Source organism: Triturus cristatus, chromosome 8, assembly GCF_964204655.1.
Source record: "Triturus cristatus chromosome 8, aTriCri1.1, whole genome shotgun sequence".
Classification (NCBI taxonomy): domain Eukaryota; kingdom Metazoa; phylum Chordata; class Amphibia; order Caudata; family Salamandridae; genus Triturus; species Triturus cristatus.
Genome location: NC_140591.1, coordinates 1,296,515,643 through 1,296,540,790, shown reverse-complemented (window position 1 = coordinate 1,296,540,790; position 25,148 = coordinate 1,296,515,643).

Genomic DNA, 25,148 nt, shown 5'->3' with positions numbered 1-25,148 from the left:
CAATGGTGAGTAAAAACAAGGTATGGTTTCATTTTGGGGACAAGATCCAAAGGACTGTAAGGAAAAAGGTAAATTCAGGAAAAAGGGGGGACATAACCATTCAGAGAATTTTAAAGGAGATTGGTCCAATCCTCGTTTAGTTTCAAACCGTCCCTGATGCTGTCGGTACGGAAGATCATTTTTAGTTCTTCTTTATTAAGAATTTTTGCAATGTCACCACCTCTTGGGGGTTGCTTGATAGTTTTGATAATTGTCCACTTGATATCATCCTCTGTGTGACCCTTTTCCGAAAAATGTTCAACAAGAGGGGCGTTGAGGGTTTTGCAGCGCACTCTACTTCTGTGCTGGCCAATACGTAATTTCACTTTTTGTATCGTTTGGCCAATGTAAACTTTGTTGCAGGGACAGGAAATCAGATAGATGACGTTGCTGGTGTTACAATTGGAGAAAGAGGTCAGGGTGATAGAGACATTGTTAAATACAAAATTCTTTCCTTCTATAGTCGTACTACAAACATTACAGTTCCCACACTTAGCATGCCCACTGAGGGGCACAAGGCCCCAGTGCGCATCCAGAGTACTTACTCGAGATCTAATTTTTTCCTCTTTCTCCCTTTTCTCTATTCTCACTTCATCTCCCATTTCCCTACAGGCAATTTCTTATCTTTACCAGGCTCGTACATATTAACGTCCTGATGATGATCCTTGTATCCTCGAAATAGGATTGAAACGTCGTTGACTCTAGTTTAAACAGCGTGCACATTAACCCATGTGTAAAAAAGTGCACTGTTTGCTCGGAATAAGCTTATAACATCGGATTTTGTAAATAAGCTCCTTTGCCTTGCCTGAAATGTCTGTTTGTCATGTAAATGCCTTTCTTTCCCAACGGATGCAGGACTGTGTCCCACATATGTTTTGCTGTTGAATATTGTTTGCACTTCATTGAAGAATTAAATTGGTTGTCCGGCTGGACTTCCTTAATATAGTTTCGATTCTGTACTATATTTATTCACCATTATTCCTTAAATCATTTGAGGACCAATGTTTACTTGTTCTTATTAAGCTCTAGCAACACAAAAATGCTGCAAGCAGCATACTTTCTTAAACAGCCCAGCTGGCCAATTACAACTGGACCTGCCCTGTGTGCTGATGGTGGCTTCTACTGGGGAGATTCCTGAGAACTATGTGCCGTCCCTAAGGTCCGGAGCCCCTTAGATAAGTGTCAGAGTGTACTGTTGCTGCCCAAACTGCAAAAGCAGACTCTTCGAAACTTTTTGCCAACATATTCTCTGATGAAACAGAGGGAGACCGGGACCTCTGTTGAGCCCAAGGCATTTCTGTTGAATTGCCAGTTGGATTCAACTTAATGATTTGCCCCGCTGAAGAAAATATATGGCTTCCAGAAATGTTTCTTAGTCTGGATATAGATTGACGTTGAGTCCTTACTAGGCATAGGAGACACACTTTACCCTCTCTGAGCTTTGCGACCTTTGTTGATGCCTGCACCCAGACCCTGCACTTCAGCAGCCCACCATCAGTGATCCCTGACTCAGATGCAGCTTGTCCCACCGACTGCTCATTGATCACCACCTTTTCTCCTGAAAATGGTCTGAGTCTGAAGATAGCTCTTTCACCCAGACCTACCTCAGTCTCGTATCTGACCCACATTTAGTCAGCTTCAAACCCTAACCTTATCCTGGTCGAGCACGACCAGTTGCCACCGATTGACGCTTTGTGCTTTTTGGTGCTAAAATATAATCCAAACTTTGAAAATTCATATCACTGGTTCCCTTTTTGGGGTTTTTGTAATTTGCTGTCATTTTATTCATTAACATATTCTCTAGTTTTATAAAAATGAAGTGGGATTTTTATTGTATTATGTTGTTGATTTTCTCTCTGTTCTGGTACTTCTAAATGCTTTACACATTTTCTTAAAAGCCTGTCTACTTTATGCCATAGATACAAGGGGTTGAGCTCAGGTTTAAATCATTGAAACTTTTATTGGACCTAACAGGAATAGTGACATTATTACTTGAGGTGGACTACCATTCACCTAACTAATAATCCACTTTCTCACAAAATCAATTTGCTCATGTCTACAGGACAAAAAAAGAAAATATCTCCAAAAAAGTGAGTGATGGTAACCAAAGAAAACAATATGCCCCTCCATTGTTTCCAGCAAAGGCTACAGTTCGAAGAAGGTTCCCTAACATCCATATTTCAGATCCCAGAATCAGAAGTCATAAAGCATCACTTGATCGCTTTAGGGAATCCTGTTTACTATGCAGCACAAAGGGTGTCTTGCGTTCACTTGTGGCAAGCAGTGTGGGTTGATCATGCAAAAGGACTAAAAGTTACTCAAAATATCCAATTTGTCCTCAAGTGTTAAATGAGTCATTTTCATTTGGCCTTACTATAGATTACAGCTAGGCTTTAGAAAAGTGTTGTATTTACACAGATCTCCAAGTCCTAAGAACACAAACATTCATTACTGCAAGGAAGTGGAAATCCACTTTTGTTGTCGAGGTGTTATTTTGGCTATATTGAATGCATCATGTAAAAGAGCACATCTTGCCATTGGCAAAAGTTCATATTGACTGATTTGATCCGGGGTACCCCACATAGTTTCCCATAATGCTGAAAATTCATGACTCTGTTGTCATGGTAAATAACTGGCACCTTCACAATCTGGGTCATGAAGAGCTGCCCACCTTCTCACCTTACTCATAATGTCAAACAATCTGGAACAGGAAAATACATTTTCAGCTTCCACTGTGAATAAGGAATTAAGGGGAAAAATGTTCTTCCAAAACTCACAAAGAACCGTTGGGTCTGGGTCAACATTGTAACATTTAGCCATGCCACCCGTCCTATTTTTTACCTGTTTGTCTTCATCTTTCTGCTTATGGTAATCTATTACAGATTCTCCTCAGTACTTGAGTTTTGGAAGAAACTGCAGATATGTCTTTTTATCTAGACCACAGGCTTAGCCAGCACAGTTACCTCATTTTATTCTAGTTCAAGGATACTCTCCCAGGTGAAACACATGCTCTACAAATAATAATAACAAAACATAGCGTAGCATAACATAACATTCTTTCCTCATAAGAACCCTAAGAAATGTTCTCCTGATGATACAGTACATGCTGAGATCACTAAAACTCAATTTTGACCCCAAAAATATTTATGCTATTTTCTCAATGAGCGGCTTTAACGTTCTTAGTGGGAAGATTGATTGTAGATCATCCCTTCCATTACAGTGAAGAGAGAGAAATTAGGGAAGGGGAAAGTTGCTCCCAAGAAGTGATCTAATCTATCAGGTGATGCATCAGTAAAACATCATTACCAGCAAAATTCTATTGATTTAGATCTTGTCAGAGATGAACAATATTTTACATAATAAATGTTTTGAATTAAAAAAGAAAGTTTAAAAACCAACAATCTCAGTGCAAGTCCTTAACAATTAATACATTACTAAATGCAATTAAAAAACCTAGAAAGATTATAATAAAGTAGGTCATTAGGAGGTAAATTGCCAAACAATCAATACATACATTTTTTATATTTTATTTTGAAACACAAAGGTTTTATGAATCAGTTTCTAGCTTCCAACACCATTGCATTCAAACAAACAAAATGTACATGTTTAATACATTGAATCCCACCATTACAATGAACACACATCCCGGTATTCTTTCCTTCATTGGACCAGTACTTTTTATAATCATTTAGGGGTAAAATGAATAGTCTTAACATAAGTATAAATCCTCTAACACTATATTCCTGAGGAAACAATAAACATCCTTGATTCTGCTTAAATTATATTCTATCAGAGTAAGACATATACATTTTTAAGGCTGAACGATGGGTAATATCACTAGTATAACTTACTCAGACAGCAGCATTTTTTAGAAACAATTTGAGGCATGCAATTGTCTACATCTGTAAGTGGTCAATCATACACTATAATTGTGCAAGATCAACCCTAGTATTATTATTATTAATATTTGTGTGAATATTTGCTTTTCCATTAAAGGTTTGCTACTACATAGTCTCTTAAGGTGCCTTCAGATGCATGTAATTAGTTACAAGCCCTTCTAATCACATTTGCTAGAGATATTGAATAAATGCTAGTAAGAGCTAGTTCTAGAGGTAAAACTTGAACATATATTGCGTGACTTAAAGAAATTGTCTTCAGAAGGAACTCTCCTTCATACACATTTAGAAGCAATGATTTACGTAGGGGGATCTACTCATGGGCATAAAACAGAATAGAGGGAATCTTTACTCAATTGATATTCAAGAGAACTTTAAAGTGTCACCTATTAGAAGATCTGAAAATGTTTTTCAGAACACCTATGTGGGCTTAAGCCTTGGTACCTGTGTGCAAAACATTTAATGCATTTCTAGAGACTATGAAAAACAATGTACATGATTTTTCTATATCCAGGGGGATTCCACCCAGACACAGATAAAAGAGTGGTACCACTTCTTTTTTCAGAATGGCAACGCCTTTGTCTTAGCAATATTTGTTTTCAGAACGTTTTTCCCCACTTATTTAAATAAAGCATGTAGGTTTAGCTAAAAAACAATTTGAGTACTGTCAAAGATGACAACATTGTTGGCATACAGTAAAACATGCACCTTTTAACGAGTCATTAGAAGAGTAAAGTTCTTAATATTAATTAAAAAAGTGGGTACATTACAAAGATAAATAGAAAAAAGGGGAGCTAAATACAACACTCTTTCAATCCATTTTGTGTCATATTATTTTGAGTCAATTCCTTAGTCCCCCCATTAACACTTTACACCAAGTAGGCATATGAAGTGCAATAATCCATCTTAATAAGATAGTAGAAAACCCTAAACTGACCAATTTCATCCAAAGGGTAGATTTAACTGCCTTGTCAAATGCTGTGAAGTCAACAATCACAGAATATAAAACTTGTATTAGTCAATAAGTGTTTGGATCAGTCACTGAATGTTTAAGTCTAAAGTCCACCTGGACTTGTGGATTCACTCACACCAAATATTTTCATTCCTTAAGATGGTCCAGAATACTGGATGCAAAGATCTTACCTGTGGCGTCCAAAAGGGCAATTTGGTGATAATTGCAGCAAGAGAAACAAGACTCCTTTGTATTTAAGGTTACTATTATGCTTCATATCAATGCATATGGACTTTGCCTTGCAGCTTAGAAAAGGTCGTCATCAGCACTTTAATTGGACTCACATTTAGAGTCATCACTGCAGAAGATCTTCCTTTCCTTATGTATATCCCAACCTGTTTTTTCTTTGGAAGTTGTATTTGTGAATCAAGTATTTTTTGTAATATTTTAGGCTCCAGATGTTTATTTGGAGCAGAATTATGCACATTATTATCAGAGAAAAAGACAATCCACAATGATGGGGGAATGGGTATCGCTGAGAGATTTTTCGTACTACCCGTGAATTTTGCGAAACATTGCCAGAAGGTTTTGCAGTTTTTTCTATTGGGCTGCTCGTTATAGATACAATCAGTTTTGACACACCATTTTTCTGTTGAATGCTGAACAAATATTCTTCTTTCCTTGCATAGAACGTGAATTTATTTTCCCTTAGAGACAGAAAATTCAGTAAACTGTTTCTGAAGAAACTTATTTAGTTTACACAAAATTCTGCATCTTTGGGATCCTTAGAGGGAAATATCTTTTTCTTCACAGGTTTGGACAATCTCTGAATCTCTTGTACAGCATCTGAGATTTTGTTTTTGAATATTTGCATGGTATTTCTTTCTTCTAGTGTGTCTTTGACCCAAAAGGAGGCAACTAACTTATTCATTGTGGTGGTATTAATGGAATTCCAAACAATATGACCTTCGTTCGAGGCTATGGTGATTAAGTCATTTCCTTCAATTACCGAACAAGAAGACATTTACTGTAAATACAATTCAAGCTTTAAATGTAATATTGCATGGTCACTACCTTGATTGGAAACTCAGTTTGGAGGGGAAAGAATTTATGAAACAAGTCATAGATACCCATAATATAATCAATGATAGAAAAAGCAGAGGCCCCCTTTCTCATAGATGATGCCAGGCCATTCCTATCTACTCCATTTGAATCACACCATTAATGCCATGCAGCAAATTGAACAGCATTCTGCTCTGATTGTCTGTTGTTCACTTGGGTGGAAATACTGGATAGGGAATGCTTCAGGCTTCATCAACTTCTTTATTTCTGTGGGCCGTTATTGCGGAATTTAAACTTTTCATATTAAAATCGCCCACTATTATTATCTGACAACTTTCTTCAGACTCAAGGATATAGTCTATTAATTTGAAGATCTCAATTAACAGGGAATTGAAGTGTAATCCAGGAAGAACATAGATATAAAATAAAAATAAAATATCTAATAGGTGAACACTTGATTTCTGTAATTTACTCTCAATACACTGGATAATACCACAGGGAAGTGGTATTATTTCAATGTCCCACTGGAACTGGACAGAGAGAAAGAAATGTAAGAACAGCCTTAGTGTGACCTTTCCTAACCCTCTGTGCAGGAACGTCAATTACATAATAGTTCTCCCAGTCAAATTTTCTGTGGACCAGGTCTCTTGAAGACAAATAATTGACTGATTTATTTTTAGCATTCTACTAAGTATGTCTATTTCCAAACCCACTACATTCCAGGAGATTATCTCCAGTCCGGTGCCAAAAAGGAAGTTTAGAAGCATTATTGCATTTATTTAAACTCAGATTCCTCGAATGCCAGGACCAAGAGACAACAGCATTTTTATTATCTGTTATGGGCTGGTTTTCATTTATTTGTCTACCTTTTGGTCAATATGTATTGTGAGTGTATCAATAAAACCCTTATTGTACACATTTATATGAGAAAAAGAGGGCAAAACCATTTTTTATAACTTTCACAGTCCTGTAACACTATTGAAGGAATTAAGTTAAACAACAATTATACTTGCCCTGTGGATAGGTTGTACTAGAGACCAACTTTATTTCTGATGAAAAAAGGGTGTATAGTTGTGGCTAGTTGCGTAGTAACCCTGAAATATGTTCTCGATTCAATGGCCCATTCCCATTTGAAAAGAGATCAATAATCTCAAGAACTTAGAAGGCACTAGGAGTAAGTTCAACCTTTATTAACTCGCTGTTTGAATTTACTGATGGAGCAGCATGAGTAGGTGGCTGACCTTCCATTGGAGGTGTGAGCATATGGGTTTAGCGCAGCTTGTATTTCTTCTGCAGGTGAAAGGGGAGAAATTAAAATACTTATAGTTCCTGAGTAATAGTCTTTTTCATCTAACTCCATTAGTTATGTTAATAGATTGATCACATATCTCCATCTGTGAATTACATTTTATTCTTCAGGACCTTCTTGGAGCAATTCTGCAATTTTCTATCCTCCCATTACTCTTTTACTTTGTCTTAATGCTATCTGACTTTAATACGTTTGTTTACAGTTGGAGGGCCATTAGACACAGTAAGCAAATGTTTCTGAGAATACCATATGAAGGGAATATACTGTTCCTTGTTTGTTCCCCTTCCTTTCTTTTGATTTTAGTTTGCCTGTTTTATTTACACTTGACTTTTTTGGAGAGTTATGATTTGATGGCAGTTCTCCAACAAACTTGGTAACAATTTGATTCTTAACTTTGTTATTAATATTTGCTGATATGTAAGGACATTTTAATAATTTAAAGATTTTAATATTGTAGTTTGAATTTATAAAGTTTGATCATAATTGGAAGTTACCTTTTCTAGAATTGTTAGATTAGATTCAAATATCCTTTTCAGAGCGTTCATGGTTTCAGAGTTGTGAACATAATCTTTTGTGAGGTGTAAAGAAGACGAAAGGTGAAAGTTACACATGTGTGATAAATTCTCTGTAGTCTCAGAGTCGTTATACGGTGTACAGTTAAAAAGTTCCATTGACTCTTTCAAAGGTTTATTCCTGGCAGTGTAGGGTAGCTGGTTCATATCAATATCTGGCAAAGTAAAATTCATGGAAAGAGCTGGTACTAGTGTAACCTTTGGGACAGACTGTTGTTTGACTGTATTGGGAGATAAACAAATACTGTTTATTTCTGAGACTAAAAAATCCTTTGGTGTGGAAGCAGTCTTGTTTCTTACTGTAACCTCTTGCTGTTCAGTATCAGTCATTCCATAACCTTCCTTTGTATAATTTTCACTACCTAATACAAACTGAGGTAATTTGCGGAAAAATTCAGGTATGGATATTAAACCGTCTAATGAACTGATAAACACAGATTGTTTCTTCCCTCTATTCATTGTTTGCACTCCTAAATACTAATAAGACTCAAATACTTTTAAAATTTAAACCTAGGGAATCTATACGTGGTGTATGTGCGGTTGCTACATATTTGGGGGTTAGATTATCCTCACAGATTAATTTGATATTTGCTTTGAATTATGAACTTTTGATTAAAGATACAGCCATTTTGCTGAAAAAATGGCATAAACTTCCTATTGGCATTATTGGCCGGTCTAATATTATTAAAATGAAAATATTGCAGAAATTCTTGTATCTTTTTAGATCTATCCCTTTGCGGGTTGCCAACATTTTCTTTAAAAGATTAGAGGGTCTCGTCAGTAATTTTATCTGGGGCTATAAGAAAGCATGGAGAGCAATTGACCTACTCAAATGCCCCTTCGAACAGGGTGGAATAGATTTCCCAGATTTTAAGATGTATTTTTGGTCTGCATTTGCAGGTCGCTTCCGAAACTTATTAAATCCCTCATGCACTACCTTTTTCCACCAACTAATGCTAGCAGAAAATAGTTCTATGTATCTGTATAGAATCAATGATCCAAACTATTTTAAGTGGGTTAAATTCAAGACCCTACGGGATACTATGTTTATTTGGAAGGCTATCCTAACTAGATGTGACTTATCATGCTATTATGATAAACTCCCTTTGTGGGGCAATCCAATCTTCCCGGAGATTTTTCAAGATATCACGAGTAAACGATGGGCTAACTTTGGCATTGCAACACTTGGTGATTTGTATGATTATAGTTGCCTTGTCCTCTTTTGAGAATTTTCTAACTTTTGTTCAAATTACCGGGGCATATGCTTTTTAAATATTTACAAATCAAGAACTACTTTTTGACACATCTAAAACTGATGAAAATAACTAAAGTCAGAGATATGGGACAATTTTCATCAGCATAAAACTAAATCTCTGATAAGTCATATGTATAAGATTTTCACTAGTTATAGAAAAGGGGATGGTGACAAATTAGTCGAAAGGTGGAGCCAACCGGTCCTGAAAGGTGGGGCCGGGAGGGGAGGTCACAGTTAAGAACTCTGTGTATGCTACTAATTTATGAATACAACAGCTTCGTACTATTTGTCTTCTCTATTATAACAAATAGCTTTATTCGACAGTTTTGTCATAAAAGCAAAACACATACATTACAACATAAGTATTAAGATAATAAATATTCTGGATCTAAAACATTTAAAAACGAATTAAACAATTTGTACTGCTGCGTACATTAATTACAGAAAATTAAAATAGATATACACTCAATTTATCCCAGACAATTGATACATAGTTTATCCTATCTTCGTAACTGAAAGCATTACAATCAGACATTCCCTAAAGCAACACCCTAGATCTAATAGACCAGGCCCAGCCTAAAAACGTAGCCATGGCAATTGCTATTGACTGCGATGGGTCAGTTGTGAGAATTCTTAGGGACTCATCATGCTTCCTAAAACCCAGAAGCTTACAAGTAGGTATGACCCACATAGCCCGAGGTTTTTTATACAATGGGCAAAATGGCTAATCATTTCTTCTTTATCTAAGCATTTAGGGCAAGCTTTTATAGTGAGCCCAACCCAGTTACCAGTAAATGATCTAACGGGTAGGGTACCGATCCTCATTTGGAAGTATAACTTCCTGTCTAAAGGTTTTTCAATAAAATCCCAGTAATGTTCTAGTGCAGGTTTTATCTTCAGTTCAAGGAACCGGCCTGACAGATGTTTTACTGCACCCTTCGCTCGTATTGATGCCATTGTCATGTCCCAATACTTCTCCTTCAGTATCTTCTTTGATGGAAAAGAAGCATTTTGGGGATCATCCCAAAGTTCTCTCAGACCTAGGGTCACCAGCAGCAACCTTATCTCCCCTAGCCATTTAATCCTATGGGAATAATCTGAGTCCATCACATTTTTTAGCCCTCTTGCATAATGTGAAAGTTCGACCGTACACCACAATCTTCGCCAATATAGAAGAGGGCGAAGTTTAGCCAAATCCCTTATTGTTTTCCTTCCCAGGTCTAACAATAATGGGCACAAAGGAGTACTTTTTGGAACACCGGTAACCTTACGCAAAAATGAATTTTCAGCAGCTGTTATGGTGAGTAGATTCTGGAACCCCCATAGTTCCGCACCATACAGAGTGGAGCTTAGGACTTTCAAACCATAAATCTCCATCAATGGGCTAATTGGTTTGGAGAAAGAGGTTTTAAAATTAGCTGCAAGAATCCCCGCCTGTTGTTTATGCTTTAGGGTAGCTGTGTTAATTTGCTTAGACCAGCTCATATCTGACTGAAGCATAACCCCCAAGTACGTAAAGGCATCTACTTTTTCAAGAGGCACATTATTCATAACTACCATGCCCCGAAAAGACTTGTGCTCGTTAAATGTCATAAATTTTGACTTTTCTGTGTTAATTACAAGACCCCGGATTGAGCAAAAATCCTCAAACCTACTAAGGGCCTTTTGTAAGCCACTAGGGGTCTTGGAAACTATCCAAGTATCGTCCGCGAACATGAGGACAGGTATGCATTCTTTCGCCAACACAGGAGCATCGGTGGGGGTCTCCAGGAGGAAATCAACCACCCCATTCACGAAGAGCGAAAACAGGGTAGGCGCAAGCACGCAACCCTGGCGCACTCCCCTGTCAATGGGAAATGAATCAGTAACCTCACCCCTTGCCCCCCACCGGACCCGCGCATAATTATCCTCATGTAGGCGGACGATCAAAGACAGCAAATCAGCAGGCATCGCCATTTCACTCAAGACACCCCACAGCCTACGTCGTGGTACCTGATCGAAGGCTGCTTTCAAATCAACGAATACCACATACAGGGCTCCTTTCCCCAATATGACTGTCTTCCAATAGATGTTAATAAAGCAGAAGACCTGGTCGATGGTACTTGTAAGGGGACGAAAGCCCGCTTACAATGGGGTGAGAATGTGTTCATCATCCAGCCATGTCTGCAACTTATGTAAGATCAGTCTACCCATAATCTTTTGCATGGAGTCTATGAGACTTATTGGTCTATAGTTAGCAGCAGCGGATTTATCCCTCTTTTTAAAAACCGGTATTATCTCGGCCCCTTTCCAAGAGGCAGGGATTGGAGCCCCACAAGCAATGGCATTAGCTAAATGTCTTATGTACAAGTGCCACAAGGTCTTGTAATTTAGGAAAACATCTCCAGGAATGTTATCCATTCCGGGAGCACGACTAGGGGTAATGGTATCCAGAGCCCTATCTACTTCCCCTAACGTGAACACCTCTCCAGAGAAAAAAGTTATATCAATGGGACCCATAGACCGTTCATCCTTCAAAGAAGCGTACTGGGGTTTAAAATATTCCATCCAAAGATGGTGGGCAACATTGTTCTGCGGGGGATCCGGAATCCCTCCCCTATCCCATTTAAACATATCCCAGAATGCTTTAGGGTTTCGTAACACACATGCTTCTTTTAGCTCTATCCATCTTGCCTGATCCCAAAGTTTTTTTGCAGCTTTGACTGCTTTTATATAGGAGTCCCATACCAACCTTACTTTTGCTGGGTCTCCTTCACCTATAGCTAACCCCAAGTTTCTCCGGAACTGGCGACAGTTATCAGTGAACAATCCATCAGTTTTAATCTTCTTACCCTGGCGGTACTTGGCAGGTTTGCAAAAGAACAGTTTTAATTGTTCGAACAGTGCTGTATGCATCTTGGTAACATGGGTCAAGGGAATCTGGCTTCTTTCACCTGAACCCCAAACTTCTAGTATCCTATCCACCTCATTATTAATCGCTGTCAGTGTTGCCTGGGATCTTGAGACTTTTGCCCATCTCAAGTAACGTGTGTCGTTAGACAATACCAGGTCACTGTCACCTACCACTGGGCTAACTGGCTTAACTTCACCTAGCAACCCAGCCACTGTGACAATAAGTGGGTCATGGTCACTTTCCGCTCGGGAAACTACTGCCATATCGCTTACGCAATGCCATAAAGGCAGGCCTACCAGAATATAGTCAATGCGGCTCGCCCTACGTCCATTGTTAAAGGTATTAGCCCCCTTCTTGTCAGAGAGTGTGCGCCCATTTGTGGCCCTCAACCGTTGCCCGATACACAACCCTTTCAATTGTATTGCCTCCTCTGTCCATTTTTTAATTGGCTCAACCTCAAGTGTGGGTATACCCCATATTGCATCCTCTTCCTTCGATAAATCTTGGTCCTTTAGCCCCAGGGGTTCAAACGTGGTATTGAAATCCCCCACGACCATCGGGCTAGATTCCCTTGGTATATCGTCCAACAGCCTATCTAGGTCAGATACAACGTGAGAACGTCGCCCACCAGCCAGTCCTCTAGCATAAACATTAAAAATACATAAGCTAGGACTTAGTTCTGGAGTAATTTTTATCCCAAGGATATCATTACTATTTGTGGGTAGTTGTGTGATTTTACACCTAAGTGCCTGCCGTACCCATACAACCAAACCCCCCATGGGACGACCCTTCTCTTGTCTTATCGCAGGGACCTGGAAAGAAAGATACCCCAAACGGAACAGTGGCTCTATTGCCAAAGATTCTTGAAAAAAACATAAATCATGGTTTTCAATAAAATCTGACCATTCAGGATGTGTTAATTTGGAACCCAATCCTGCAATATTCCAAGATAAAAATGTTAAAACTATAGGTCTGTGGGTACAAGAATCACTTAGTATAGGACAACAAGAATGAGTAGGTGGAAGACCCAAGGTCATGGTCGTCCCCACCTGCAATGCTGGGTCATTGATCCCATTTTCCCCATGTACTTCCAACTATCATTTGATGGAAAATTGTTTGCTAAAATCCTATCTAAAGGGTGATTAGGTACAATTGGGTTTCCATGGCCCACATCGGGCATCTTCAGGCCTAGATCTAGAGGGTTAACACCTTTGGGAATACATACCGAGTTATGGTGATTAGTCATAATTTGTAGTCAATCATACTCCTCTAGGCCAGATAAAGCATCAAACCTATTTCCTATCGGAACTCCTAGCTCCCCCCCAGACCGCCCTACCAATTCACTCCTACGTACCCTAGTTTTCCAGGGGCCTAAGGGGGGGGCAGGGTAAAAATAAGTTAGGGGAAGAGGTTTTATCCTAGAAGCCATACCATGGTGATGCCAGCCACAGATATACTCTCCAGCGCTAGTATCCCCAAAGTTAATGATAATGCAATCACCCTCAATCGTTTTCTGTCTTGGCCCGACCCAGTCCACCCTTCTTGCAAAAAGAATTTTAGCCGAGACACCATGTGGTAATGTTCGATTCGTGTTTAGCCAATGAATACACTTGTTTTTTAAATCAGTGTAGTCCTCACGTTGTCCTGGTCTCAATGGGGGAACCCCCGTCAGAATACACACATATGGGGTAGATGCAGGGGGAAGGTCTATACATGGAAGGCTGCCTAGAGATATATCATATGGCACCCTACTACCCCTATCATAGACAGGGGGAATTAAATTAGAACCATCCAACACTGCACCCTCTCTACATGGGACCTGTACTCCGGTTACCACATGCAAAGAGGTCTGGGGGATGGGAGCACTCACAGTCGCGGTAGGGTTGCTCTCAGGTACCGCTATCTGGGGGGACTGTACTAATGGGTTTGACCTTAAGGTGATCTTAGTAGACCCCACCGTACGCTGCCCAATACTAGCACTATCCACAGACCTCACACTGTTAGTAGTTTTAGCTTCTACACCTTCCAATAGTTCTAGTCTTTTTTCAATGGAGATCAATCTTTTATAGATAGGAATACAGATACTGTTAACTAACAGTTCAATTTTATCCCATATTGCCTGTGTCAAATCAGACGCAGAAAGCTTTACTTGATCTATCTCGGTCATCGTTGGAGACAGGATCTCGGCACTATTATCAACAGGCACTAATATACCTCCAGAAGGATCTGCTAGAACATTTGGCTTCTGGATTTTTGCCTTCCTGCCCTTCTGGACCATACTCCCACGCTTCCTCTTGGTTACTGGCAATGGGTGCACTGGTTTTATACCACGTTTGTAACGAGTCCTAATATTACTCTCCATAGGATCAGGCGAGATGCTACCAACTAAAGAGCCTATTTGACCCTCAGATGGTGATACAAGTGTAGATAATCTCCGACTCCCTATGGGATTCGCTAGGAGCTAAGTGTACTAAAGCAGTGTGAACACACTGATCAATGCCAATACACTCGCCTGGCTGAACAACTGGGCCAGGGATGGCAATAGGGATGGTAGACGAAATGGGAGACACCGCCCCGGCTAGGAGACCCATTGAGGACCTTCTATTAGCCGCAATATCCAATGACAGTCTTTTTTCTGTGCGGTCAATTTCATAGGCCAGAATTGAGGAAGCACGTACAATAAATTGGTCCAATGTTCCCATAACTGAGCCTGTAGGGGCCAGCTTCCCACCCTTGCCCAACTTGCCCGACTTATTTGCCATTTCTTCCCACTGAGAGCGCTTCTCTTTCCCAGTCAATCCAGAGAAACGCTCCAAAGTCCTGATACGTAGTTTTGGATATCTCCGGGCGTTATAGCAACAACACAGAAAAGCAGAGCAAGCAGCACAATAGCCAATAATAGCAACAGAAGGGAAATCCCTAATGGCCGAGATGGCACAAATGGTGCACAGTTAAATGTCCCCAGCAGCAACAACAAATCAACAATACCTTTTAAGCACCAGCGGAAGGCCAGCGTTAGGGGAGAGGCCCCGCCCTGCCTATTCCTGACAATGACGGGCAAGGACGGGCCTGCCCTTGGCCCGGGCGTGGCCCGGACGCGGCCCGCACGCGTCCCGCTCTGCGGGGCAGCTAGTGAGCTTAAATCCCTCCCCGGCGCTGCCTGATTACGTGGGTGGCAGGCGCCCGGGGCAAGGGATGCTGGGAGATGGAGTTTGTGATGACCGTTCCCCTCACGGCAGCGGGATAAGCACAGGAGTTCGCTAGGTAGGATTCCCCCGATGAACGCCGTTCTCCTCACGGCAGGTCGAGAAGCTCAATGTGGCACCAGATAAAGCGAGCGCGCGTCCCCTCTAATATACACCCGAGAGAATAGCTAAGTGGCTTCTACGGGTTCTGGAAGCACTCGAGTAAAATGCCCCAGATGCGACTTTTTTGCAGCAAATATTACACATATGTTTGTAACTTGTCCTAAACTAGATAGTTTTTGGCAGCAGGTGGGTCAGATATGTTCTCAAAAGATGGGGACAGATCCTTCCCTTACCGTTAGAGACAATATGCTGGGTACTGAAAATTTGAACTATAGACAGAGCCGGTTACTCTCGATTTTGTTGGTAATAGATAGATTGGTAATTGCTCGAGTCTGGATCAGTCCGAGCCCCCCACTTATAAGTGATTGGTAGATGTTGATTAAGGAAATTTACGCAATGGAATATGCTTTGGCAAATGTGAGGGGTACTCAATCTCTGATCAAAATAAAATCTATATGGGTGCTTATATTCTAACGTATAGGATACATGAACTAGGATTGATTGTATTAGAGAACTGACTTTTTTTAATGTGATCAATGAGCAGCTCTTTGTTCTGTCTTTATGTCTTATAGGATATATGTAGTTTTACTGTTATGTTTGTTGTTTGTGCCGTTCTGTTGACAAATAAAAATATTAAAAATAAATTAATAAAAAAAACAATCCTTGTAATGGGAAAATGGGGAATCAAGTAAGAGCTAAACTACAGAAAAACCTACTGACAAAATCTGTAGAAATCACGCCAAACTCACCTCTCCCCAAGAAGTCTGGGATCTCCACCTTCACCCAAAAGGAAAAAGTATTTAAAGCTTAAGAGCTGATACACACAGTCTCTCAGCAGCCTTACGGCTTATGCTTCACTTTCCTTGGAATTTGATTGATTAGACAGTTAAGCAGATTTATTGTCAATATAAGGTGTGAGAAACACCCGGGGACCTGCAGATGGGGCGAAATGGTGTGCACTGCCATTGGCTCCCCAAGTACAGGGCACTGCACATCACAGCAGACCCCCGTTCCTCACCCCACTTCCAGAATGGATGCGGTGAAGCATCCACAACACCTGTGAAAGAAGCCTGGGGCTGAGGCTTGACAAGAGTACCCCAGCCGCAGAAAAGAGCTGTGCTGCCCTCGAAGAGCACCCCGTAGGGTACCCCGCAAGTCCCAGGGGCTGAGTAGGCCGAGCTCTGCGAGACTTGTTGTGGTGGAGTAGCGAATATAAGCCCCGCCCACTCTCTGCCCATGTTTGCCATTTGCTTGTGTGATTGTCTGTCCTAAATACTTGCTTGTGATTCGTCAATAGGCTTGCCAGTCCCTCCTTAGTACCGCCTCCTCTTCATTTGTCACTTCCCATGGTGACTGGCCCCTTTACTTCGGTTGTTGCACGGTACGTCTTCTTTAGTCTTTCAGCACTATTTTCTTTAATGAGTGCTTTTTTCCCCTCCCGTCCCGTCCCCTCCCCTCCCCGCCCTCTCTCCCTCCCCTTGTCCCCTTGTCTGTGCCTTCTTTGACCCTCCCCTCCCTCCCACTCTCCCTCCCATTGTCCATGCCTTCTTTTCCCCTCCCCACCCTCCCTCCCATTGTCTGTGACTTCTTTTCCCCCACCCGCCCTCCCTCCCATTGTCCGTGCCTTCACTTTCCCCCCATTGTCTGTGATGCCAGCCATTTGCAATGCAGTAGGTCTTGCGCAAATTGGATACCTATTGCATTGCAAATGCTTGTTAATTGAGGTGGGAGCAGATTATATTTTTTGTCACCTACAGTGCGGGCGGGTTTTGTTCATCTGTCTTTCTCTCTCCCTGCTATCTTTCCACTTTTCCATATTCTTCCCTTTTCATTTTCTCTGCCATCTGTTTGTCTCTCACCACTTCCTCCCCTCTTCGTTTCTCTTCTTTTTTTCTTTTGCTCGATCACTTCCTCCCAGTTCTCTTTTCTGTCCCCTCTGCCTTTCTCACGCTCCTTTCCCTTTTTCCTTTATTGTCATTTCTTTCCTGCTCCATTTTCTCCCTCTCCTAGCGCCCTATTTATTCTCACCCTCTGTCCACTCTCCATCTCGTTTCTCTCTTCACTCTCTAACGCTCCCCCTCTCGCTCCTTTTTTCTGTACTTTTGTCTTTCTCCACCTCAGTTTTTTCTTTCAATTGCCCGCCTTCTCTTTCTAGTTACCCTCTCAAACTCTCCTTTTCGTTTCTTCCTCAGACCCCCTTTCTCTCTCCCTCTTACTCCTCCTTACTTTACGCCCCTCTCTCTCCCTCTTCCTCCTGTGCTTTAGATGTGTTTGCTCAAGCTTTGTGTGCCCACATATAATTTTTTTTGCCCGGTGTTTGCAAGCTCTTCGGAAATTTCCTCACCTATAGATAAATCCTGCACTTTTCTATCATGAAACGTTTATGTGACCGGGCTTTCCCTGTGTATATATTTCATTTTAAACCCCAAAAATAGTGAATATGAAGAAACACTGGCTAGATTGGTATTAACGTTTGGGATTTTTTTTAGGTTTGGCATGGAAACAGCATTAGCGCTCTTGCCTGCATCATGATTAAACAAATACTAAAGGTAATATACATGCCTAGAAGAACTTTCTGTATGCCCTTTGGTTACATCCATTGGTCTGCCCAAGTGTTATTCACGTTTTGATTCTGCTCATAGAGCTTGGGGAATGGGTCTACCCACTTCGACAATTGGCTGTTTTGCTCTGTGACACCATTTTTAGGATGAGCCTGGCGGCAGCATGCATGCACTGCTCGCTCTGCGAGGCATGCTGTATTAGGGTATGCACTGAAAGTCCCGCCCACTCTCCGCCCATATTTATCTTTGAGTGTGTCATTGTCCTTCGAAGATTTATGGTTTATGGATGAGCATGATCGCAGGGGAGAGCTGACACCAGAAAAAAGCAGAAGTGTATCTTGTCTGTCTTGTCTATGCATCTGTACAGGAAGTGAAGGTATAATCTTAACCCTGCATGTGAGCCACTTGGCAAGTATCCAACTTTCTGATACTCATTTTTAACTTTATATACATTTTAATTGGAGCAACTCTATTGCATATACATTTAAAATGTGCAATTAGTTGTTGTGTATATAAAAGAATAGAAAAAGGGAAATAAAATGGTCCTCCCTGAAACAAGCAGCTTGTATAACATAATCCAACAGTAGAAAATATTATTGCTCTGAACAAGGCTCACAGCGACTTTAAAGCAAATACATTATTTTACATCGGATTGTGATTGACTCAGGGGTTTCCTCTCTGCATAAAAGGGTTAATTTCACAACCTTGGATTCATACATATCTTCTGTAACAGCCCCACACTTAGCAATTTTTGGCCTTCGCTAAAATTACAAAGGTTGAAAGTTTACCTTATGTGTAATCTGGATACATTTTTGCACACAGCACAGTCATTTTCACAACACAGCAAGATAATATTCAGTATAATAGAACATAGACACCCAGACAATATATGCAAAATGTTTGTCGGCATGTATAGAATGTGACACTCTTTTCTCTGCCTAAAGGCAAATTCATGCAAAGGTTTTCACTGAAAGGGGCTATTTTGCATGTCAGTTTGCAGAATAATAAAAAGAACTGTTTTCTGATATATCAAAAGACTGGTTGCCTAATGTGGTCACAAATTGTGCACTGACGTTTGCAATGACTCCTTAAGTTTTGCAATGCGCTAACAATAATGTTAGGTTGCATCTCAAAATATACAGCCGCCTGGGGTGCAAAATGATCTGCTAATGAATATTGATCAGGCAGGTTATTTGTTACCCCCTGGTAACTGGTGACAGCCAGAGGGATGCTGGGTAACAAGGAACAACAAACCACCTGATCTGTGTTTGTATGTATAAACGGGAAAGATTTTCTTTAAAGCCACCTGTACTTTTTAAAGGAACCCGTGTGGATTTAAAACAAATGTTTCCTGTTTGGAAAACCTTTGGGGGGGAGCAGGCTGTGGTTACCTGGATCACTGCCCGAACACCTCTAAAGTTGCTGACATCATTGCTAAAAGGGGGAAAGTACCTGAATCAAAACCTTTTACTTTGTGAATCAGTTACTACCTGCTCTGAGTTGTTGATAAGCTGATTAATGGTTGATCAATGCATACATTCAACCTTGAATCTCAATTAGGAAGGAATGTCCCTTCCAGGCCTCTTCCTAATTGCTATTCAGAATGGTCAGAAAACACATTTTGATATTAGTAAATGATTTTCTCCTAAAATGGGTTTCAAACATACCAAAAAGGCATGCTGTGTGTGTCAGCACACCCTCTGATTTTGTGACCCGCTGTTTGCGATCACTCAATAGATTTGTACATCTGTTCACATATCTTCTGCAAGACCATTTAAAGACGATATTTGCCACATATATTGGCCCATATTCAGGCTTTTCATGCATGTGGTTTGAAGCAAGAATTGTTGAAATCCTGTTAGAGTTGCAAACTTTTCCACAGACTTTCACAAAGGATGTAAAAGCTATGAAATGTGTACATACACAATTAAAGCGTGTCCTTTAATGGTATAAAATCAAAAGTGTGTCTATGAAGTGTTGCTGAAAAATACAAACATGAACCACGTGATTCAGCTTGATAGTTTATGGATAAACTATCTATTTATACAAAATGTGTGTTTCTAAACATGCAAAATTGTTGCATATCTTTTTTATTCAATAGGCTGTCCACATGCTACATTAAATGTATTTGTGAGGTCTGGCTACAGAACAAAGAAACTGTCAATACAAACGACATTGATGGTGCCCACATAGTTTGGACAGCGTGATTTCAGCTCAAATCAGAATTGGCAACAATTCAAGTTTCATCATCTTGTATCTGTGAAATATTGGCTGCAAAATTTGCAGCATCGAACAATACCACCTGGAATATAATCCATGGGGAAAAGATACACAATTGCATATAAGTATTGAAATGAGCAACGCAGCCTCCTTTTGTGGATTCTCATGAATAGTATTATGAAAAGATTTCTTTTTTGCTTCACGCCTTGCTGCCCAATTAATAAACAGAACTGTGAGCCCATTGTCATGGCGCACAAAACCACGCTGCAGTTGGCTTTTGAACACAATGAAACCTTTGAAAGTCCTGCCTCAATCTGCAGATAAGGAAGCATTCAACTTCAAAGTTAGGTGGGATGTATGTCCGTTTTTTTTAATCTAAAGGGAATAATAGAGAGATTGCTAAACACACGTTAAGTAAGGATATTGAAAATAAAACTTAAAATGTATGCCAGGGCCGTATCGAAATAAACTTTCACACCATGCAAATATTTTTTGAAACATTTTACTTAGGGTAAAATGAAACTTTTAGTAAAAAAAAAACTGGTATAAGTGATATATTTTAATAAAAGGTTGGTGGATAATGAATGAATGAGTGAGAATGAGCACAAAGAATGGTGCCGAGGAAAGGGACGGTTATACCAAGTAAGGGAACCATTGGACAGAAAAACACTGATGTCCATTTAAACCCAGCCTAAACCTCGGTGCTATGGGCAGATGTATCGGAAGAGATTGCAGGCTTTTTTTCTGAAAATTATGGGATTTCTATTTCTGAAACAAATGATTGCTCATTTATTCATGATTTGAATTTTGAATTTGAATTTTTAAAAATTTGTAAAGCGCACGTTCACAAAGCAGTTTCATGGCGCTAGAGGGATTCCTGGGCAAAGGGTACAGAGGACTATAAACTGAAGGCCTGCTTGAACTGGAAAGTCTTGAGGACCTTACGGAACTCCATGTTGGAGGAGGAAAGCCTGATATGGAGAGGGAGGGTGTTCCAGAAAGTGGGCGCAAGCACCGCAAATTTCTGGCCTCCAGATCTTTGCTTCTTAAAACGGGGAATAACTAGTTGAGATTTGGTGGATGAACGAAGGGCTCTGGGAGGACAGTAGTTGATGATAGCAGAGTTTATGAAGGCAGGGGCCGTGCCCATCCGGGCTTGGAAAGTAAGACAACCAAGCTTAAACAGGGCCCGTTGCTTGATGGGGACACATAATATCAAAACCTTTACATTAGGTGTGATTTTCTTGTTAAATTTAAAATGCAGAACAATAATTGTAATTTAATTTAATATATTCAAAATAATTACATTTTAAATTAAATTCAAATTAAGTTATGAATGCTGTAACATTTTATATTGTTCTACAATTTAAATAAATCTATAAAATTGTGTAACATTAATATCTCACATAAGAATATTATTTGAATAAAGGTTCACACTTTGCCCCAAAATTTACCATATGAAGATCTCTACCTAGTGACAGAGACCACTACCTACATGTGGAAAGTTAATAGTAGGTATTTTAAACTAATAACTTATTTGTAAATAATTATTACATTAAACTTAATATAATAGATTGAATAAATGAAATAATAGTATTTTATAAACATGTATTAAAATAATCTCACCTAAATTAACACATCCACTCAGGCACCCAAAGAACTACTCTCACACCCACTCACAGACCGACACAGGCACTCATACATCCACTAACACAGCCATGACACACCCATACAGCCACTTACATACCCACTCACAGAGCCACACAGCAACATAGACACCAATTCACTAACCTATACAGCAAAACCAGACACACCTATACAGTCACTAACTCACCATTCACAGACCCACAGAACTACTTACACACCCACTCATACACCCACCCGTCACACACTCACATGCTCAGTTACACACTCATAAACACACTCCAATACAGCCACTTACACACCCACTCAGAGATCCAGAAAACCACTCACATACCAGCAGCGGGCCATGCAGGTAAGAACGGTGGGGCCGGGTGGTGGGATTTCGACAGATGATGATGAGGAAAAACTTATTATTTATTTAATTTTCCCTCACTGTCATCTGTCGAATCTCCCAACCCTGCCAAACTTAGGGGCAGATTCATAATAACTGGCGCATCCCTGCATATCAGCAGGGATGCGCCAGTTATTGTGCGCCACAGCTCCGCCACCATGGATGCGCCGCATTTACAATGCGGCGCACCATGGGGCAAAAACGGCACAGATGCGTGACGCATCTGTGCCGTAAAAGTGGCGCATTGCTGGAGTTGCGTCGCAAGCGCGACGCAGCTCCAGAAATACTTTGGGGGGACCTATCTTCACAATGCTGCATCAATCCTTACGCCTGCTTCAAGCAGGCGCAGGGTTTTGACGCAGCATGGGCTCAAAAGTGACTGAGTGAAATCTTGTAGATTTCACTCAGCCACTTTTAGGAGGCGTTCCTGCGACGGAACGCCCCCCCCCCCTGCACAGGTACGCCTACTGCTGGTGCAGGGCTTTTCAACGTGACGCATCTCCCAGATGCGTCACGTTGTAAATACCCCGCAGCATGGCGCAGGATTTGCGCCGCCGCTGCGTCACAAAAGTGACGCAACGGCGGCGTAAATGAGGCGCAAGGGCCTCATAAATCTGCCCCCAAGTTGCTATATCTGACCTGTGCTCCATCACTGTCAGCCTCAAATGCGCCTATGTCCAGGTCTCCCTTCACCAGAATATGTGGTTGTTAATGCTTTTTGTGCTATTTTTAATTCTAAATTTCATATATCCAGTTCACCTTATTACATTTTTGTCATTATGGTGTCATTTTATTCATTAAAGTGTGACTCTATTTTCCTAAATTATTTCGGAGATTTAATGTGTTTTGACTTATTATTGTTTTGGTACTGCATACATATTTTACACATTGCCTCTAAGTTAAGCCTTAGAGGCAAGTCCATAGCTTTCAGGGGATTGAGTTTAGTTTTATTTAGCGGCCTAAGGGTTCTCCCTAACAAGGATTTTGATCATTATTTGAGGTAGGTAGGGCCCCCCTCAACTAATACTCCAACTTTTTATATTATTATATAATGGAGGAGAAATAAATAATTTTTCAGAGGGACAATCTACAACAAGAGATTACATCAGAATGCATGCTCATGGGCAGCAACAAAGATCTGGGTCATCGTGATATGTGCACAATGATGTTAACTATTATTTGACATTTTCTGACAAATACCCCTCAAATGTCCTTAATTTCCAATACAAAGATACCAATGCAACATAGTCAAAAATGAAATATCATCTACTAAACCAGGAAAATTTAATTGCTCGTTTAGATTTTGATTTCCTTATTTATTTTTTAATTCTTGCACCTATTCATTATAACAAGAACCTGAGTAGTAAAGAATAATTTTTAGGTTTTAGGACCAATAAGTTGGATAAAGGAAAATGTACTTGGAAAATCATAATTTCACTCCATGCAATTTATCCCACTAACACAAGAAGAAAAGTGTCCATTTCTTGAAAGAGTCAGCTTTAGTAAAGATCTCATCTAAAATATCTTTCCCTGTCTTTTCTATTGAAGCAGAGTACCAAATAGCCACATATTTAATTTTAATATCGGTTCACATTACCTCAATGCAGATTTTTGAGTGATACAGTCTCTGATTTATCCATATTTAATATGTACCTTCGATAGAATTTTCTTCTTAGACTGGAAGTGTTACCAAAGTGAATCACCATGCAGGCTACTTAAGTCAATTCTAGCCTTAAGTAGCAGTCAGTGTAGGTCCAAAAAAATGGGTACTGTGGTGAATTTTTGTTTCCTTGAACAGACATATAGTGGAATGCAAAACGGCTAACTCTGTGAGTTGTCACAGAGGTTTTGGTGTGGCTGCTGGCATAGCATTGCTCACTGTGTTGGCATTCAACACCACATTTTCAGTAATTCCCTGCTCCACATCTGTCATTCTCTCACCTAAGTGTGCCCATTGTTGTGCACACTGTTGTAAAGAGGTGATGGTTTCAACTCTAGTTGACATCAGGGCACATTTTTATAAAGCCATTGTATTATTCTTGCACCAAGCAGGGTAATGCAAGGACAACACAAAGGCTTCAGTAATATTTACAAAGCCATGCAAAGCCTGATTTGTGTGGCCTTGCATGGCTTTGCAGAGAAATGTAGTGCAACACAGCTACATTTCAACTTGAGAGGCATTCCACAGGTGGAGCATGCATCCACCAAGGGATTATGGCACATTCCAGATTTATAAACCTGTTAGTGTGTCAAAATGCTACACCTTAACCAATCAGGCTTAATGAGAAGAAATACAATTATGTATCCTCTTTATTTCCTTTCTCCACGTATACTGCATTCTGCAGCACAAATAGAAAGAAGGAAAATGCCTTTGAGGATTGTTTTTGTGCAGGAAGGTTTCCCCTCCAGCACAAAATAATTCTTCCTTTAACACAGATACCCTTGTCCCATGGTGCAAGGGTGCTTGCTTTGGCACTAGGCTACCACACAGTTCACCAGTGCAAGGATACAGCAGAAATTCTCCATATCTTTGTAAATATTGAGTATCTCTGCTCTCTCCCTTTCACTGTGTGTAGCAACTTTGCTTGCTGCCCTGCTTTCTTTGAAAGTTTGTTAAATGTGCCCCCAGGTGTTTAACCTCGTCTGTAAAATCCTCTGTCGTAAGTGGCGATGGCGATATAGAGTTTTTATTAGATCCCATGAAATTGTGTTTCTGACCCACCATTTTGCCTCCAATGGGATTGCTATGATTGTGAATGGCTGAACCCTGACTGTCTTAGACTCACTAAAAATAGGAATCTGCATTTTGTTTTAAAATGCCTCCTCTTTAAAAAGGTGAATGTGGGAGATTTGTAAAAGAGGGGAACTCTCCTTCCTGGGTATAGTCTTGACTTTCTTTGTCCTTTCCATGAATATTTATTAAGCATTTGACTATGATTATGCTTTTCTGGTAACTACATTCAAGCAATATCAAAATCACAGCAACTAAATGACAAACATCTACACAGTCATGAATACGATCAAACTACATATCAGCTCAGCAACT